A 6,417-nucleotide genomic window follows, 5' to 3' on the forward strand; every position below is an offset into this window, starting at 1 on the left:
CAGCTCAGTGTGTTGCAGCAGACGAAAAAGCAAATAGAATGTTAGGAATTATTAGAAAAGAAATGAATAAAAAGAATGTCATAAAGTCTCCATGGTGAGACTGCACCTTGAGTACTATATGCAATTGTGGTCACCCGGGGATTTAAAGAGGCGGTAAGAATCGGTTAAAGAGGATTGTGTATCGCAGGAAGGGCTAACACAGCTGGAAAGTGAGTAGAGAGCAGGTTAGGAGCAGGGTAACCGCGGCCGCACTTTACAGTATTGAGCTGACAGTTTGGCTTCCTGGCGGTCTTCCTGAGGGCTGCTTGAGGAGTCACAGGCAAAGCATGGGAATGGGACATGGCAAATGCATTTACGCCTCCAGCCTGCTCCTCCAAGAACTGCTGAGTTAATCACCTGTGCACGGGTTGCTCTAGGAATGGAAGGAATGCTGCAATTTTCACCTACCACTGCCCTAGATGGAGAGGCCCGCAGGCCATCTGGTTTCGCCTTATGTTGAACATGGCACCCATTTGCCTGAGAAAAAGACCTGAAATGCCCGTGCCGCCCTCAGACTTCTTGCTGGCATTTTGCTTCTCTCGTGTGCTGCTGGCTGATAACACAACCAACACCATTGGCCATGTTGTGTTTGGCTGGCGTCTCTTAGTCCTTGACTCCTCTAGGATGGAAAAGCCAGACAATCCCACTTTACATGGGGGAAGTCAAAGCCAAAGGATGCAGCCGATCGCTGGGGGAACGCCTTTTGATGAAACGTTCTCTGTTAAAGGTGAAAGGGAAAGGAACACAGAGGTTTCCGAGGAAGCCCTTCCAGGTGGGGAAAGGCTGATCTTGCGTGTGTGTGGAGGAATTTTGACTTTCCATCTTTTCAGAATTGGCAGAACTAGCTTCACAGTCTTAAGCAGAGGGATTATTTGGCAGCTGGTGATGTATTTCAGAATAGAAAACATTCTTTGGGCAGTTCGGGAGCCATATGTTAAAAAGCTTCCAGCATGGGCAAGTAATTAAGTACTGAATTATTAGTAAGGCAGGGATGTTTCCTGGGTGGCGCGATGTAGGAGTTCTGGAGAATTTATCCTACATGAGGAGGGATCACAGGGATGAGCAGAGCAGAGGGAGGTGAAAGGGGTGCAGGATAAGTAAAGAGTGTGGGGAGGGGTAGAAAAGGATTGGGGCATATGGAAGAAGGAAAAGGAGGGTGAGAGTTACGCTTTGGTAGGGGAAAGGAAATCTAAAAGAAAAACATTTGTTGTATCTTTATTATTCTGTTTGGATTATGGAGAGCATATAAAAGTCTTAAGTGTATTCTCTTATACTGCTGCATATGAATTTGTTAATAAACACATTTAAATATAAACGTTAGTTCTCTTCTCCACTCCTCATTGTGTCCACTATATCAGGAATATTACCTCAGTGCAGATCTTAGTCTCACCAGCATAAAATCTCATGAGAACATATGCTTAGATCTGTATAACTTTACTTATGATCTTCTGATAGTGGGAGCCACACATGCATCCCTATTTCTATGGCTTTCTGAGATAATCTCTGACTTGGTTGTAAGGCACCTGGTGAGCTGGGTTTGGTAGATCATTGCACAGTGACAGCTCTCTTATAGTGATAAGAGGCTCTCATGGAGCCCTGCTAATATGCTGTTAGCATTGGGTAAGTTCTCAAAATCCAATGACAATTTAGGGATTTTGTTGTTTCTAAACATTCAAAGACTTAGTTGTCTCTTCTATGGATAAAAGTAGACAAAATCTTCTCTCAGGGAAGTTCCTGTCCTATGTAGAGTAATGCCATCTCATGGTCATTTGGTAGCTTGCAGTTCCAAGTTTCCCAGTTTAGAATCTGTCCATTATGGATCATTTGGTGCCATCTTCTGGTCATACAGAAAAATACAGCTCCAAGTTTCCCAATGAAATGACGGAATGCTTTTGTGGAATTTGGTTACCTAAAGACAGCAATGAGTCCATTTTCCCTCAATTCTTACTTCATAAGTTGTTTCTTGAGACCCGTGCAGCAAGGAATTCAAACGTTTTAATAAAGTTAAATTAAGAAGAGAAAAAAATGTCTAATACATATGAATCTACAGTAGGTCACTTTGCATGTCACCTGACAATGAGGTAATTCTCATCTTTGTCTTGTTTCCACTATCTTCAGATTTATTTATTTATTTATGGCTCCACTTGTATTCATCAGCAATTTCCAGGAATTGCCAAGCCAGCAGATCCCCTTCAATATTTGGAAGAGTCATCCAGTCATGGTGACTATCAAAGATCCAGTACTCTGATACCACTAATCAGGAGCAAGAATATTTTGCCATGGAAGTACAATGAATAAGAACATTGGACAACAGGTGCCTTCTAACCCTGCGGTAACACTTTTGGGGGATACAATGGGGCATCTTTCCACATACCAAAATAGGTTTTGCCTCCAAGTCTTCATTGCTGCTCGTATGGCCTTAGCGCTACATTGGAGACAATCGACAACACCTACATTACCGATCATCGTACGTCGATTATCTGCCCTCAGTCAACTAGAGTATCTCACTGCACTTCGACAAAAACGTTTATCTACTTATCATGCTGTTTGGTCTTCCTTTATTGAGTGGAATAAAGTGTCGGACACTTAGTCATCCTGAGAAAGGTCCCCATTCTACTCAGCAGCTTTCTATGGATTTGGACTTTGCCTTTGGCCCATTTTCTATGTCTTGGCATATTGTAGCCCGTAACATTGTCCTTTAGACCTTTAGTCCTTAGATGGGGGGTGGTAGTTCCTCTTAGAGCGCATATATGTTTGTATGTTGATCATTTGCTCCCTTACAAAGTCCACGCAGGTCTCTTATCTACCAGATTGAGGCAGATTAATGTCTTGTTTCTTATTCCTGTTATTGTTTTACATATGGTATCATATGATTTCTATGTTTTTATGTTTCGCTGTTTCATATTACTTTTGCCGATTGCTTGCAGGTGCAGGAGGGAGGGTGAGGGAGGGGGGGTTTATCAAGGGAAAATTTGAAAGATAATGCTTTATGCTTTCTTGTGATGTTTTTGTATGCATCATTATCAATAAAAGTTTCAAATTGAAAAAAAAAAAAAAAAGCGACAGGACCCTTTCTGATGACGTTTTAGGGGGTGTGTTTTTGGGGGGCGGTGTGGGGTGGACTTCCGGTGATGTCATACCTGCTACGTCACAGGGGGGTGTGGCTTGGGGTTGGGGTGTGGGTGGGGTCATCCGTGACATCATGGGGGGGGCGGTTTGGGGGTGGTGTGTGGGAGGGGTGTGGGAGGGGCTCCCCATTCACTTCTATTGGGAGGGGAGGAGCATCGATGGTGTCTGGGCGGGGCCAGGGGCAGAAGGGGTGGGGCCTGTGGCGGAAGGGGTGGGGCCTGGGGGCATGGGAGGGGGCGGGATGAGGTGGGAGGGGCGTGGCTATGCCCCCATTCACTTCTATGGGGAGTGGGCGGGGCTTAGACCGGAAGTGAACGCTGATTGGCTGCGGAAGGGGTGGGGCCTGTGGCAGAAAGGGTGTGGCTGGGGCGTGGTCGGGGGCGGGATGAGGTGGGAGGGGCGTGGCTACGCCCCCATTCACTTCTATGGGAGTGGGCGGGGCATGGGCGGGGCTTAGACCGGAAGTGAACGCTGATTGGCTGCTGTCATCCTTACCTCACCTGTCAATCAGTTTGATTGATCGTGTACCCATTATACTACTTGTGTTGAAATGTTGAAGAGTGCTGGTGCTGCCACTGATAAATGGATAAAAATCTTAGCAATAGCACTTAGAGTGGCTGCTCTAAGTGTGAAAATGCAATGTTCTTTTTATCATTATAGGGAAATTAAAATTGAAAACTATTCTAAATGTAATTGATGAGGAAAGAAGCAAGTGAGAAACATAGTGAGGGAGAAATCAGAAGATAGTCAAGTGAGGAAAAGCATTTTAATTTTCATACCTGAGTAGCTCAGTTGGTAGAGCATCAGACTTTTAATCTGAGGGTTCAGGGTTCAAGTCCCTGTTCAGGTGGGGTGTTCTTTCTGCAATCGGAATCCTATATTTATTTAGAGTTACTATAATTTTCTAAATATGCAACACATAGGTGCTACAAAGACAAATTTATAATGCTACATCTGAAGGTCCTTTGAGAAAGAAAAGGGAGTAGCTCAACATGGGTCTCCCCTAGAACCTCCTTGCTGTAGTACTGGCTCCTAAAGCTTCCAGTACACGAGGCACAACTCTAGGAATTGCCAGAAAAATACAGAAGAGAGTTACTGGAAATGATGGAGGGGACTACTGAAAATCGATGAGGTAAAGGACCTGGAATGGCAAAACATTCTTCAGCAAAATGCAAGCAATGCTTGGTTGGCAAAAACCCCTGTTCCAGATTTCATTTGAGAAATTTCCATCCCTGAAGTGAAAAGCGTTTCTTGATTATCTGAAATGTTCTCAATGTATTATCACAGACATTTCCCATATATATAGCGCACAATTCTGAACTATGCTAACACTTACTAAGCACCATTACAAGATTAGAGATAAACTGCTTCCTCCTATTTTTAGCCATTTCCTGCTTTGTGTTTCAGGATTTCAGTTGGAGTTTTAGGTTTGGTAATGAAAAACATACAAGTATTCAATACCATTATGTTTTGATTGTTTTGCTTATGATTTTGGAAATAAGATTGTTCTCAAAAGACGTGATTCTCAAAATTGCTGCCTGAAACACTCAAGTGAAAAAGAAATTGAAATTTAATTATTGCATATCTTAGTATACATTGGAGCTTAATGGGAATAAAAAAGTTGAAATAATAAGTCAAAGATTCTGATTTATTATCAGGCAGTCCAGTGTTCTAGAATGCTTTCAGAACTCTGATGCGACAGGCAATTTGTGCCTGGCTTTAATAAAGAGAAATATTCTGAAGATTGAAAGAAAATGAAAGAAGGATTTTGCTGCTCTTCTAAGTAGAAAATAAAAATACATTATTATCTGAAGCAAAACCAAACTTTCCTCAAGGGGAAGGGAACCCAGGCCATGAAGGCAAGACTACCAAAACCTAACCACGAGACAAGAAGAAATTGCACTAAAGGGAACCCATGGATGCTTTTAGAATGGTCATAGATTTGTAAACCGATTGCAAGGTTTTATGGTTCTCTAGATAGCTTGAATACTTTCCTGGTTTTAGTCACCATTCCCTTCCTAATAATTCCTAACATTCTTTTTGCTTTTTTTGACTATCACAGCTACAAGTGGTGCATCTGGCCAGAAAGCACCCGCATCCAATGAATGTTTAAATTTGTGAGACACATGATGTCACAGTGAACACTCATGTTTTCTGAGTTATTTGCGATGAGTTTATTGTTTGACTTTAGACTACTGTGTTGAAATGTTGAAGAGTGCTGATGCTGCCACTGATAAATGGATAAAAATCTTAGCGATAGCACCTAGAGTGGCTGCTCTAAGTTTGAAAATGCAATGTTCTTTTTATCATTATAGGGAAATTAAAATTGAAAACTATTCTAAATGTAATTGATGAGGAAAGAAGCAAGTGAGAAACATAGTGAGGGAGAAATCAGAAGATAGTCAAGTGAGGAAAAGCGTTTCACTTTTCATACCTGAGTAGCTCAGTTGGTAGAGCATCAGACTTTTAATCTGAGGGTTCAGGGTTCAAGTCCCTGTTCAGGTGGGGTGTTCTTTCTGCAATCGGAATCCTATATTTATTTAGAGTTACTATAATTTTCTAAATATGCAACACATAGGTGCTACAAAGACAAATTTATAATGCTACATCTGAAGGTCCTTTGAGAAAGAAAAGGGAGTAGCTCAACATGGGTCTCCCCTAGAACCTCCTTGCTGTAGTACTGGCTCCTAAAGCTTCCAGTACACGAGGCACAACTCTAGGAATTGCCAGAAAAATACAGAAGAGAGTTACTGGAAATGATGGAGGGGACTACTGAAAATCGATGAGGTAAAGGACCTGGAATGGCAAAACATTCTTCAGCAAAATGCAAGCAATGCTTGGTTGGCAAAAACCCCTGTTCCACATTTCATTTGAGAAATTTCCATCCCTGAAGTAAAAAGCATTTCTTGATTATCTGAAATGTTCTCAATGGATTATCACAGTCATTTCCCATATATATCGCGCACAGCTCTGAACTATGCTAACACTTACTAAGCACCATTACAAGATTAGAGATAAACTGCTTCCTCCTATTTTTAGACATTTCCTGCTTTGTGTTTCAGGATTTCAGTTGGAGTTTTAGGTTTGGTAATGAAAAACATACAAGTATTCAATACCATTATGTTTTGATTGCTTTGCTTATGATTTTGGAAATAAGATTGTTCTCAAAAGAGGTGATTCTCAAAACTGCTGCCTGAAACACTCAAGTGAAAAAGAAATTGAATTTTAATTATTGCATATCTTAGTATA

General features: G+C 41.7%; 2 non-coding genes across 2 annotated transcripts; both read left to right on the top strand.

Annotated features, from left to right (window-relative positions):
• Positions 1-3,945: 3,945 nt before the first annotated feature.
• TRNAK-UUU lies at positions 3,946-4,018 on the top strand. Its single transcript has one exon. It is a non-coding gene; the product is annotated as a tRNA-Lys (tRNA).
• Positions 4,019-5,600: 1,582 nt separating this feature from the next.
• On the top strand, positions 5,601-5,673 carry TRNAK-UUU. The gene has a single exon. It is a non-coding gene; the product is annotated as a tRNA-Lys (tRNA).
• The last annotated feature ends 744 nt before the right edge of the window (positions 5,674-6,417 follow it).

This window comes from Rhinatrema bivittatum, chromosome 1, assembly GCF_901001135.1.
Source record: "Rhinatrema bivittatum chromosome 1, aRhiBiv1.1, whole genome shotgun sequence".
In the NCBI taxonomy this organism is placed as follows: Eukaryota; Metazoa; Chordata; class Amphibia; order Gymnophiona; family Rhinatrematidae; genus Rhinatrema; species Rhinatrema bivittatum.